Source organism: Lissotriton vulgaris, chromosome 6 (genome assembly GCF_964263255.1).
Source record: "Lissotriton vulgaris chromosome 6, aLisVul1.2, whole genome shotgun sequence".
Lineage (NCBI taxonomy): Eukaryota > Metazoa > Chordata > Amphibia > Caudata > Salamandridae > Lissotriton > Lissotriton vulgaris.
The window spans coordinates 914,997,617-915,011,478 of record NC_141694.1 but is presented as its reverse complement, the minus strand read 5'-3'; the positions used below and the strand labels follow the sequence as shown (position 1 = coordinate 915,011,478).

Here is a 13,862-nt window from a genome sequence, read left to right as displayed (position 1 = left end):
AATCAAACAATGCCTTTTATTAGCTGTGCGCCGCCCCCCGCCGCTCGTGTGTGTCAGCAGCTTCCCGGGAGGGACGCACACAGACAGTCAGTTTTTGAGCTGATGAGTGGGGAGCGGATTGCGGCGCTGTTGGCACGATTCAAAAGGATTGTTCTGTGAGGAGAAACAACGTTTGCGAATCGGGCGCTTAATAGCAAGTTGAAAGCAATGAATCCAACTTGTTGAATTCCCAGCAGCACAGAGAGCCGTCATCATCGCTCAAACAGGGGTTTTGATAAATGTCTTTCAGATTCGGGCCACCCCCCCGGACAGATAAGTGATTGGCCTCGCTTTGTTCTTTCAAACTAACCCCAGGTGGTGAGAAAGACTCTCGGACTTGAGATGACTTGTCATTACAGGCCTCCATTAAAACGTGATGGCAGCGCCCTGCTGATGCGAGGACACTCTATGCAGACCAGGCGGCACCTCCCTGTTGGGTAAAAGGGCTTCAGCCCCCCTCCCCCGTGGTGGGGCAGAACCCAATGTACTTGCATCAGGGAAACTGATGGCTACAGTTAAAACAGTGGTAGCTGAAATGTTATAGGTAAGTTCAGTGCAGGATGATTAAAGCAATCAAGGTCAAACATTATGATATTTGAATCAGTTTGCCCAGTGGATCTCACATACAGTACTTTGGTACCGGAGTTCAGTCTTTCCTGGCAGCGGCCTCGTTTCTCTTTCTGAGGTGGTTAAGGGGGTTTAGGTGATTGCAGTATTGAGACCGAATGACAGTAGGATTAGTGAAAAGGACGTACACACAGAGGCCCTCATGCAAGGTTTGAAGTCAATTGCATACGTTTTTATGGGCTCCAATGAATCATAGAAGTGCGCACATACTCTCTGTGTGTATCATGATTGCTCTCTTTTCATTACTAGGCGTTCTAGAAAGGACACAAAGAAAAAAGAATGACAGATATGTACATTAAAATGTATTTAGTGTTAAATAGGGATTAATTAAATAGGCTTCTCAAATTGATAATCATCAATCATCTAAAATACTATTTAATCGGTAATTAATGACTTATGTGTTTTTCTTTTCTGTATTTCTATTATAGATTCCGAAACGCCGCCAAAACTTTTTCAACCTTCTTTTATGCGTAGGTCTCATAAATATATATTCTCCAGAAAATGAACTTTCTTCCATTTTCCCAACCATAGTTCCAACACAGGCAGTCATTTTGCTTTAAAAAAACCTGTGATGACGGACCTGGGAATCAGCATTGCAATAACTCACCATCTACAAGCTTCTGTGGGTGTTATACGCAAATGGGGTGACGTTTCTGCATACTTGTACGAAAGTGAATTATTATTTGTAGTGAACAAGTGGACAACCACAAAGGATAAGGTCACCACCTGCTAGATGTTACTTAAATTAAATTAAATAAACTTAGGCCTAATCCCTAACAACGTGATGCAAAACGGACAGGCGTAAATCAAAGACAATGTGAAGAGTATTGAAGCAGTGCAAAAAAGTAGAATAAGTCCTACAAAATACAATAAAACTCAACAACCGATTTTAAGCTAAAGAAAAACAAATATGAGTGATATAAGCTCAAAACAACAAAAACACAGCAATGGGAAATGGAGACATGAATTTTTAAAGAATTATAGTGAACAAGTGCCAAGAAAAATAAAGTGCCCCATGTAAGTCAGTGGTCACAGTAGACTCAGACCAAAGTGTATTTTCAGCCCGAGTCATATACACCAGTGAATTGGTCCAGGTGAAAGGCTAAAAGTAAAAAAGTTCTAAAAAGTTTCTAAGTCGTTCTTCAGAAATGGGTTTTGTTACTTTACTGAAGAAAAATGTTGACTTTTTTTATAATTCCCTGCACAAAATGGGACTTTGGCACTTTTTCAGATGAAAAATCCTCTCTTCATGGGGCATTGTTAAAAGTGGAATGCCACCTTTATTCCCAGTGGCTGGATACCTGATGCAGTATGGTGCTGCTGGTTCTCTGGAGGCTTCTCTCTGAAAAAGTTCTTACAGTGAGAATTAGCCATTCCAGATTGCCTAATCAAAGTGGAATACTCCGCTAAAACAGTTTCCATTGATTTAAGGCTGAAAATGAATGCATATGAGTAATATAAAGTGACGCTAAAATGCCGCTAAATTTCCATATTTGTGCCGCTAAATTTCCATATTTGTGCCGCTAAATTTGCGAATCCATGCCGCTATATCCTGGGGGGTCTGTTTAGGCCCATGGTTTGCCGCATTGTAAATACGGCGCACCATGGGTGATAGTGGCATGGCACACAATTACTGGCGCATCCCTGCTTCTTTGCAGGGATGCGCCGGTAATTAAAAATCTGAACCTTAGTGTGTAGCATTACGCAGTTCTTTAAACTACACTCAAACATAATTTCGCAGGCCAATGAAATGAACACAAAATCGAAAACAAATAAGCATAGTAGCAACACTACTGAGAAGGAGAGCAGTGCACCTGAAATGCACAGAAGATTTTGAAATATAATTTACCTACAATGTAATAAGCAGCATTATTGCTCTTGGTAAAAAAAAAAATTGCAATATAATAACACAGCAGGAGAAAACAGAGTAGTAAAGAAATAGCTACTACTACTACTCACCAAGCCCGGGGATCTCAAGGCCAAGCAGGTCAAGCAGATCTTGTTCACTGGTCAGGACATCCGTCCAGCGGTGGGTGGCCTAGTTGTAGGTGCGCCGGACCCGAGAGTGGTGGTACATGGCCCGGCACACCTTATCCCACCGCTTCCGGCGCTCCCGCATCCCGTACCCGCCTCCAATCTTGCCACCTGCCATGATGGTCCTGGGGAGGTGGCGCTGTACATAGAACACTAGTGCGGCCACCTCCTCCGCACTAAAGATCTCCCGTGGCATCACTAGCTCCTCCCTAAAACGCCCGCACGGGAGCCGGGCACAGGGTACGGGACCCTTCCCCTTCTCGGGATGCTTCCCGGCTCCCTTCACCATGGTCTGGGCGGAAAGGAATAAAGAAAATAGAATAGGGAAGAGAAGAAAAGAAAAGAAAAGAGTTTAAAAAAGTAGTTTAAAATTAACAAAAAGTAGCAGTAAACACAAAAATATAGGGCTAGAAAAATAGAGGGATAGATAATAAGTAAAATAGATTAAAAAAAACGTCAAACAAGCAAAGGATGGCAGAGATTTAGAGAGGATACAAGAAGCATGCCCAGAACCATAGCAATGAATGAGAAACAAGATGGCCGCGCCTGTTCACGACCGCGCAGGTAAGTTCGCGCGAGATATTCCTCGCGAACACTCGCGAAATTGTACTGGCAAGCCGCACACTTTGCGAGATTACACTTCGCGCCGGGAAACGGAAATACGTCATGCAAACAAGATGGCCACGCCCTTGAACGACCGCGAGGGTAACTTCGCGCCTTGCGCTACAGGCGGCTCGCGAAAACGCACAAAACCTTGCGAACTAACACGCCGCAAAAAAAGAAATCGCATATTTGCACGAATTCGCGGCTTCCGAATCTGATCTCGCGCGTGTTCGCGCCCCGCGAATCCCGCGAAATTACAGAAAAACGAGTTTTCCAAAACTGAAAGCACTCGGCAGGTGCAAGAGTTTAAACTCATCATTAGTAACCATTCCCTGCAGTGCTTCCTGACTGGGGCCCCTACAGCGTTCAGTTGCTAGTTGCAACAATTGTATGACCCTGCTCTGACCCTCACAGCAGGCTCATAGAATAGCTAGAAGTAGGCCACAAAGGTCCTGGAAAAAAAAATTGCACTGCAACAGAAAGCAAATTACTGATAAGGAAGCAGGTGCCAGACCTGGAATTTTAAAACAGTGACACATTAATAAACTAACCCCAAATTAATTCATGTCAGTTGAAGCAGGGCAGGTGTGCTTGCTTTCCCCCCCATAATCTACAGTGATGATGAACCAGAGGGTGGCATTGATGTAACAGAGGGTGGCATGGGTGAAACAGAGGGTGGCAGTGGTGAAACAGAGGGTGCTGGGAGGCTGTGATGATGAACCAGACGTAGAAACAACATAGTCGCGACCGTTGCGAGCCGACAAGTAAGTTCGCAATTGCAAAATAGTACCAAACCCTCGTGAACTGTCAGAAACCCTTGCGAACACAAAAAGAAAAATCCGCAAATTCGCGAGAATTCACGGATTTTACGGATTGCGAGTTCACAAATTCGCGAAATTCGCGAACGCCAGATTCGCAAAATGTGCCCATGCTTAGTTCTCACTACCCTGACTCATTCTAAAAAACCTGACTTTACGAGTTTTGACAAAAGAAGCATACATGAATAATACATTTATAAACATTTGCAACATTTACTAGGAAAAATGTTTCTATAGTTTTCCATCCTTCCTGTCACAGTGCAGTCAGATGGATACTTTTAACTAACTAGTACATTGGCACAGTCACAAGAATGTACAGTTCAAGATGTCCTTCACTTCTTGTCATGAGGAAAGCTGCCACAGTCTGCGCATGCTCCCTTCTCATTAAATTGCAAGCCATAGCCTTGATGGATTCACAGGCAACCATGTTTTGTGTAGGCCCCAAAAATAAACAAACACAAAGATAACATTAATTTCATGTAATCTTCAAAGCTAAAAAGGTAACTTTTCTCTACATTGCAAAAAAACACATGTTAATTCTGCAAAAGAATTACAGACTGAATACGCCTCACTTTCATGTTTTTCATATGCCATGTTTTTAACTTGCACAAAAATGTGCGTGGCAATTTAAATGCAGTCTGTCCGAAGCACAAAAAATAAAACAATGCCTGACTGCAGATGAAATCTGCTCCATCAGTACAAAGGACTTTAGGAGAAGGAAGGACCTAAAAGCTAGGCGAAATGGTCCTAGATCCAAGGAAATCTTTTAGATCAGGCTCAGTTTCTTAAATAGTTTGCATTAACATTATCAGTTCCAGGTCTGTTTGGGGCTGAGCTTGGGAACTCCTTAGTAAGTAGGCGTTTACAACAATAAGGGGTTTAATATTAAAACACAGGCGAAAATTCAGACACATTATCATAAGCTCACCTTGTCCAGGGACGCAAACATGCTGCCTTTCTACTCTCAGAGCCCTTCACCTAACCTACTGTGCAGCTGTTTTACCTTTAATATCACTGTTCCACAGGCAGCGTGACGTCACAATGCTCCTTGTCTGTAGCCCGAACCATGAGCCTTTGCAACCCTGGCATAATCGACATACTTGCGGTGTGTTTAGTCTTGGACCACAAATGCAGTGAAGAATAATGTATTGCTACTCTTCATACATTTTTGACCATTGGCTCAGATTTGAATGCGTACTGGCCATCTGAGCATCTCTGCCAGGCCACCCTATGTCTAGAGACTGTAGATTTAGAGAGTTTATAAACATTGTCAGTTCATCAATAAAGTGTGCTCGCTTCAGCAGCACATATACTAAAATTGGAACGATACAGAGAAGATTAGCATGGCCCCTGCGCAAGAATAACACACAATTTCGTGAAGCGTTTCATATTTTTAACAGCTTTTAGGAGAGAAATCTTTTTTGTTTTCAAGACTAATTGAAAAAATAAAGCAGGTCCCAGTGCTGTCCCCGTAATATGTATTTTTCAATTAGTCTCTCCTCAACATTTTTAATGTATTTGCCTTGCAGTAAAGAAGGTGCGCTCTATGTTCAGCTGCATTTAGCAAGGAAGCTGCAGGACTTCTGGGACTTTTCTTACTCTTTTTTAGAATCCCTGTCATTATACTTCACCACCCCCATATCTATACTGCTGCAGTGTCGCGTTGCTTTGTGGGAAGCAGGACAAAGAGAAGGGCAGGGCCTATGCAAATGAAGGCCTCAGGGATGTCTGGGAGTGCCTTTTTAGCAGTATTGTTAAAGTTCACCTTGCAACCGGATTGGCCAGGTAAGCTGAAAAACACCATGCCAGATTGGGCACCAGGTCTCTAGGCGCTTGGAGGACATATTGGGTCTACATCCCTCAGTTTCTGAGGTCCAAGAAATGTTCACCCTCTACCCTAACAGAGAGGTCTTGGCCGATCGTGGCGATCGTGGCTGAGAGGGGAAGAAGGTAGCAGGGGAAGATGGTCATGGTCCTTCTCTAATAATGGACCAACGTTCTCTCTCTCTCCTTACCTGTGGTTCTGCCTGGTTACTGGGGCTACCAGTTGTAAGCCTGCAGCCCACAAGGAGTTGGTTTGTCCCTCTCACACATGTAAATGGGTAAGCATTTAATTGCACACACCTGCCTACGTCCACAGACCCTCACGCACACACACTTTTGTCAACAAGCTTTTTTGTAATTAAGAGAATAAGGGACCCATGTTGAAATACAAAAGCAGCACACCACGTGACGGCCATCACATAGAGTCCAGCAGCAAATGGGAAACGTTTAACTAGCCGTGGTCCTATTACTTGCGCTCTACCGTGGAACAACTGCTGGATGAGTCCTGCTGGAGAATATTGAACCTATAACAAGTCTGAGGTAAATAAGAATTCCACAGGAATATAATCATACAGGGACCTACAACCCTTCCGAGCCAGATAGGAGTCGAACCTACAATCTTCTGATCCGTAGTCAGACAGGTTATCCAATGCACCACTGGCCCTATGTAGACTCACCCATCCTTTTATCCTTAAGAGGGCTAGAAAGTATGTGTATGTGTGTGTGTGTGAAGGCACAAGGAAACCCATCTGACCTCCTGAAAGTCTGTTCTGTGAGGTTTTCCTAAGTTGTACAAATGACTTTAGGAGAAGGAAGTACCTAAAAGCTAGGCGAAATGGTCCTAGATCCAAGGAAATCTTTTAGATCAGGCTCAGTTTCTTAAATAGTTTGCATTAACATTATCAGTTCCAGGTCTGTTTAGGGCTGAGCTTGAGAACTCCTTAGTAAGTAGGCGTTTACAACAATAAGGGGTTTAATATTACAACACAGGCGAAAATTCAGACACATTATCATAAGCTCACCTTGTCCAGGGACCCAAGCATGCTGCCTTTCTACTCTCAGAGCCCTTCACCTAACCTACTGTGCAGCTGTTTTACCTTTAATATCACTGTTCCACAGGCAGCGTGACGTCACAATGCTCCTTGTCTGTAGCCTGAACCATGAGCCTTTACAACCCTGGCATAATCTACATACTTACCGTGTGTTTAGTCTTGAACCACAAATGCAGTGAAGAATAATGGATTGCTACTCTTCATACATTTTTGACCATTGGCTCAGATTTGAATGCGTACTGGCCATCTGAGCATCTCTGCCAGGCCACCCTATGTCTAGAGACTGTAGATTTAGAGAGTTTATAAACATTGTCAGGTCATCAGTAAAGTGTGCTCGCTTCGGCAGCTCATATACTAAAATTGGAACGATACAGAGAAGATTATCATGGCCCCTGCGCAAGGATGACACGCAAATTTGTGAAGCGTTCCATATTTGTAACAGCTTTTAGGAGAGAAATCTTTTTTGTTTATAAGACTAATTGAAAAAAATAAAAGCAGGTCCCAGTGCTGTCCCCGTAATATGTATTTTTCAATTAGTCTCTCCTCAACATTTTTAATGTATTTGCCTTGCAGTAAAGAAGGTGCGCTCTATGTTCAACTGCATTTAGCAAGGAAGCCTGCAGGACTTCTGGGACTTTTCTTTCTCTTTTTTAGAATCCCTGTCAATATTCTTCATCACCCCCAAATCTATACTGCTGCAGTGTCACGTTGCTTTGTGGGTAGCAGGACAAAGAGAAGGGCAGGGCCTATGCAAATGAAGGCCTCAGGGATGTCTCCGAGTGCCTTTTTAGCAGTATTGTTAAAGTCCTCCTTGCAACCAGATTGGTCAGGTAAGCTGAAAAACACCATGCCAGATTGGGCACCAGGTCTCTAGGCGCTTGGAGGACATATTGGGTCTACATCCCTCAGTTTCTGAGGTCCAAGAAATGTTCACCCTCTACCCTAACAGAGAGGTCTTGGCCGATCGTGGCCGATCGTGGCTGAGAGGGGAAGAAGGTAGCAGGGAAAGATGCTCATGGTCCTTCTCTAATAATGGACCAACTCTCTCTCTCTCCTTACCTGTGGTTCTGCATGGCTACTGGGGCTACCAGTTGTAAGCCTGCAGCCCACAAGGAGTTGGTTGGTCCCTCTACAACATGTAAATGGGTAAGCATTCAAATGCACACACCTGCCTATGTCCACAGACCCTCGCGCATACACACTTTTGTCAACAAGCTTTTTTGTCATTAAGAGAATCAGGGACCCATGTTGAAATACAAAAGCAGCACACCACGTGACGGCCATCACATAGAGTCCAGCAGCGAATGGGAAACGTTTAACTAGCCGTGGTCCTATTACTTAAGCTCTACTGTGGAACAACTGCTGGATGAGTCCTGCTGGAGAATATTGAACCTACAACAAGTCTGAGGTAAATAAGAATTCCTCAGGAATATAATCAAACAGGGACCTACAACCCTTACGAGCCAGATAGGAGTCAAACCTACAATCTTCTGATCCGTAGTCAGACGCGTTATCCATTGCGCCACTGGCCCTATGTAGACGCACCCATCCTTTTGTCCTTAAGAGGGCGAGAAAGCGTGTGTGTGTATGTGTGAAGGCACAAAGAAACCCATCTGACCTCCTGAAAGTCTGTTCTGTGAGGTTTTCCTAAGTTCTACAAAGGACTTTAGGAGAAGGAAGGACCTTAAAGCTAGGCAAAATGGTCCTAGATTCAAGGAAATCTTTTAGATCAGGCTCAGTTTCTTAAATAGTTTGCATTAACATTTATCAGTTACAGGTCTGTGTGGGGCTGAGCTTGAGAACTCCTCAGTAAGTAGGTGTTTACAACAATAAGGGGTTTAATATTACAATACAGGCGAAAATTCAGACACCTTATCATAAGCTCACCTTGTCCAGGGACCCAAGCATGCTGCCTTTCAACTCTCAGAGCCCTTCACCTAACCTACTGTGCAGCTGTTTTACCTTTAATGTCACTTTTCCACAGGCAGCGTGACGTCACAATGCTCCTTGTCTGTAGCCCGAACCATGAGCCTTTGCAACCCTGGCATAATCGACATACTTACGGTGTGTTTAGTCTTGGACCACAAATGCAGTGAAGAATAATAGATTGCTACTCTTTATACATTTTTGACCATTGGCTCAGATTTGAATGCGTACTGGCCATCTGAGCATCTCTGCCAGGCCACCCTATGTCTAGAGACTGTAGATTTATAGAGTTTATAAACATTGTCATTTCATCAATAAAGTGTGCTCGCTTCGGCAGCACATATACTAAAATTGGAACGATACAGAGAAGATTAGCATGGCCCCTGCGCAAGGATGACACGCAAATTCGTGAAGCGTTCCATATTTTTAACAGCTTTTAGGAGGGAAATCTTTTTTGTTTTCAGGACTAATTGAAATAATGAAGCAGGTCCCAGTGCTGTCCCCGTAATATGTATTTTTCTACCTTTCTGCCCTAGTTGGTTTCTCCCACCCTGAAGCTCCCTATGGAATGTTGGTGTGCTCTCCAGTGAGGAGAGTGGATGGTCAATAAATAGCATCTTTACCTGTCATCTGAGTCCTGTCATCCTTCAGGAATTCTAACACTGACGACGGAACTGCGCAGGGGGGAAGTATTGACCATCTCCCCTTTGTGTGCTCTCTCCACATGTGAGGAAGGAATAGACGGAAGAATTACAGATTGCATCAAGCGTAGTCGGGTAATGGACTGTTCAACGAGGATGTGCCAGAGTATTATAAGGTTGATGTGATGCCAATCTGAGTTGTGTAAGCAGCGTGGGGTAAGGCAGTGTATGCTGTAAGCTGTGTAGCAGATTGGAAGGAAAATAAAAGTATATGTGTCTGGATGACAACCTGAACTGCTGCGTATCCGCAGAAGGACAGTCATTTCAGTGGTATCGGTATCACAATGTGCAGGAAGTCGGACTCTCGCTGAGTGTGAGCGAAGAGTGGATTTGCAAAATCTGAAGGAGCGGACAGAACTATTGAACAAACCTAAGCGGGCAGAGGAGATTCACAGTTGTTACATACTTGTCGCTGTTTGAGGAGAGTCTTCGTTCGACTGTGGTGCGGAGTACTGGGAGGCTTGTTGAGGTCAACGGCAGCCGGGGAAGCGGGACCCGCGTCAGTGTCAAGACACAAAAGGCGAACGCTCGGCGTAGGGAGTCAGAAATCCAGTCAGTTTCTGCCAGAGTGTTTCCGTGCTGAGGCACCTGCGTACTAGTTTCATCAGTCAGCTGTGGGGGCTGGACCTGCTTTCGAGGCGAGCTGTTTCCTGTACCTAGAGAATCCTGCCGGCGCATCAGGAGCAAAGGGCCGCCAGTTCCTATCAGACGGAATTATTTAAATTTAGGTTGAAGTAAACGGCAATTTAAGGACTTGCAAGGTGAAGTTGAGGAGGAAATAAGGATATTTATGTCTGATAGCCAATTGGGAAGGCGGTGAGTTAATTGACTGACAGCTTGGCTCCATGGTCCTAGATTTATCGTACCTTAGCATCATTTCATCTCTACCTGAACAATTGACTCTGTGGGGTTCCTAACAGATTACAACAGTTTTGTTAGAGATTTTGGGCCCAACTGGGTATATGCTGAATTTAAGAAAAGTCAATTATATTTCTAAGTTGTGTTGCATTTTTGACTCCTAGGTCCTCACCTCATTAACCCCTACTATACTTACCAAAGATATAAATACCAATATCCACCTGGTACAACCACACCCTCTTAGTAAAAATGGCAGCAGCCAGCATGAATCAACACCCACCCTTCCTGAATGATATTGGGGAACCAGAAATAAGTTGGAAAGAATGGGTGAAACTATTTGAATCTTATCTTATAGCCATTGGGGGACAAAGGTTTAATTCAATAAGGAAACAGCATATTTTACTCCAGAATTTGGGTGTGCAAGGGCGCAAGGTATATGAATCATTACCAGCGCCAGAACAGGAGGGAAATGCAGTTGGAGAAGTAGATGTGTATGAGCAAACCATGGGGAAACTGGAAACACACTTTGGGGATAGAGTTAATGTAGTTCAAGAATGCCAACATTTTTTAAAAAGGAGTCAGGGCAAACAGGAGTCAGTGCTGAATTATATCGCAGCTATGTGAGTTTGACAACCTCACAGATTCATTAATAAGAGACCAACTTGTGAGGTGCACGAATAATCCGCGCATCCAAGAGAAATTATTGGCTAAGAATCCAGGACTAAGAGAAGCTATTGAAATACCAAGTCAGTGGAACACACAGCAAGGTGCGTAAAGGAAATGAAACCAGACGGGGAGGTTGTGGCAAACATTAATGATGTAGAAGACAGAAGTGACGTGTATAAGATGAAGTTTAGGGAGAATGCCAACACCAGAATAGATTGTAGAGAGAAAGGTCCCAAGTGTTACCTGTGTGGTAGCAACAACCACTTTACTACTTTTTTCCAATGCCCCGCCAGATATGTCACTTGTAAAAAATGCAATATGAGGCGGCATTTTGCAAGGGTGTGTCGGGATGGTGAACTACACACAAGAGATCAGGATAGGAACACAGAGAAGGCCACAAGTAAAGAAGTGAAATGTATTGAGCAAAAAATGTATACGTTTATTTTGCAAGTAAAAGATGTCAGTGACACAGTAAATTCTATTTACCCTAAATGTGAAGTATTAATTGATGATGAATGTGTAGAAATGTTTGCGGATTCCTGTTCCCCATTCACACTACTCAATAAGGATGATTATGTTTCCCTGGGCAACAATAAGATTAGTGAGTTAAAAACACCAGATATTTCTCCTACAGGGTACAACAAGGGAACCATTCCCCTTTTGGGTTTGAAGAATGTGCAGCCGCAGTTCAAGGACAGGAAAACCTATGGAACGGTATATGTAGTAAAGTTGGGTTCTAATCTTTTAGGATGGGTACACCAGAAAGAGCTGGGAATCATCTTAGACCCCAATAGTGCTGAGCAAGTCCTCCTCACAGAGAAGTTCCATAAGGGGGATAACATTTGTGAAGAATTCAAACAGCTATTCAAAGAGGAACTAGGATGTTTGCACAATTTTCAACATAAAATCAGGCTAAAATACAATGCAGAACCTGTGGTGCATGGTTTGCGTACAGTACCTCTTAAACTAAAAGAGCCTCTTGAAAATGAGCTGCGCAAGCTATGTGACTTGGATATAATTCAACCCATAGACTGTTCAGAGTGGTTGGCTCCGATAGTTATCGCGGCCAAGTCCAACGGAGAAGGGATCCGTCTCTGTGTTGACTTGCGCAGTCTCAATAACTGTATCTGGGTGGAAAGACATCCTTGCCAATAATCAATGAAATGCTTAGCACAATCGGCAAAGTTTTCCAGTGTGATAGATCTATCCATGGCATACCACCAGATTGAGCTTCATCCGGATTCAAGACCACTCACGGCGTTCATTACACCTTTCGGAGCATTTATGTTCAAAAGGATGCCTTTTGGCCTTGCGTCAGCTGCGGCTATTTTTCAGAAAGCTATGCAGAAGATCTTGGATGGGGTAGAACGGACCATGTGTTTCCAAGACGATATCTTGGTCTTTGGTCACAATTCCGAAGAACATGATGGTGTATTAAGACAAGTTTTTAAAAGACTCATGGATGCAGGCCTAACAGTAAAGAAAGAAAAGTGCAAGATAAAAGTACAACAGGTCGAATACCTGGGACATTCGATCTCAGGAGATGGATTTAGACCGAAGAGCAGCTTGATCCGAGCTGTAAAAGAAGCTCCCAATCCGAGGAACAAAGAGGAACTTAAGTCTTTCTTGGGACTTATGGAGTATATGTCCAAGTATGTTGACAACTTTGCTGCTAAGTGCAAACTCATGAGAGAAATCTTGAAGAAAAACAAAGAGTTTGTGTGGAATGAAGAGCAGGAGGGGGTGGCAAATGCCTTAAAGGAGGATCTAATCAACTCCCCAGCCCTGGGAACATTTGACCTGTCCAAGAAAACCATACTTGCTTCTGATGCCTCAAACAATGGGTTGGGTGCCACCCTCTTCCAAAAAGATAGAAATGATGAGAAGATCATTGCCTTCGCGTCCAGGAGTCTCTCTAAACCAGAGACAAACTACTCCGTAATTGAAATTAAATGGAAGACTTGGCGTGCTTTTTGGGCGGTCAGGCGTTTCAAGTTTTTTTTGTGGGGTTTGAGGCTCACGATACGGACTGATCACAATATTCTCTGTGAAAGGCCTCAAGAATTGCACCCCGCGCATTAGCATCAGCAGATGGATTCTAGGACTCGAACATTACAATTTCAAGATAGAGCATGTGCAGGGCAAGGAAAATAGAATTGCAGATTTCCTATCAAGAACGCCTTTGCCTGAAGTAGGAGTTACTGAGGAAGCTCTAGACAGTCCCATAATGATGATGGACTTTCCCGCCATCACGGAAAAAGAGTGGGAAGATGGTATGAAGGAGGATAAGGAACTGAGTACCCTAAAAGAGCAAATTAGACAAGGATGGCCTAACAGGAAGAACGAAGTAGAAGCAGGGATCGAAGAATTTTGGGAAATCAGGAATGAACTGAGTGTCATTGGAAGAAAGGTATATCCCAATAATAGGGTGATTCCCCCTAGGGTACTCAGGAAGAGAGTTATTGACTTGGTGCATGAAGGCCACCTTGGCATGAGTGCCACCAAGGCAAGAGTAAGAAAAAACTTCTGGTTCCCAAAATGGATGCCATGGCTGAACAAATCGTAAAGGAGTGTGGTACATGTACAAGAAGCGACAAGTCTAAGGTGATACACAAGTCTCCGCTGTCTCCAGTTAGTGTCACGACCAAGCCTTGGAACAAGTTGGCAATGGACATCATTGGGCCGATGCAGGAACTGGGTGTGCAAAAGAGATT

The 13,862-nt window shown here is 43.7% G+C and overlaps 3 non-coding genes across 3 annotated transcripts; all 3 read left to right on the top strand.

Moving 5' to 3' along the window:
- Positions 1-5,409: 5,409 nt before the first annotated feature.
- On the top strand, positions 5,410-5,516 carry LOC147708159 (U6 spliceosomal RNA). The gene has a single exon (XR_015296883.1). It is a non-coding gene; the product is annotated as a U6 spliceosomal RNA (small nuclear RNA).
- A 1,811-nt stretch (positions 5,517-7,327) lies between these two features.
- On the top strand, positions 7,328-7,434 carry LOC147708158 (U6 spliceosomal RNA). Its single transcript, XR_015296885.1, has one exon. It is a non-coding gene; the product is annotated as a U6 spliceosomal RNA (small nuclear RNA).
- A 1,810-nt stretch (positions 7,435-9,244) lies between these two features.
- On the top strand, positions 9,245-9,351 carry LOC147708157 (U6 spliceosomal RNA). The gene has a single exon (XR_015297127.1). It is a non-coding gene; the product is annotated as a U6 spliceosomal RNA (small nuclear RNA).
- The last annotated feature ends 4,511 nt before the right edge of the window (positions 9,352-13,862 follow it).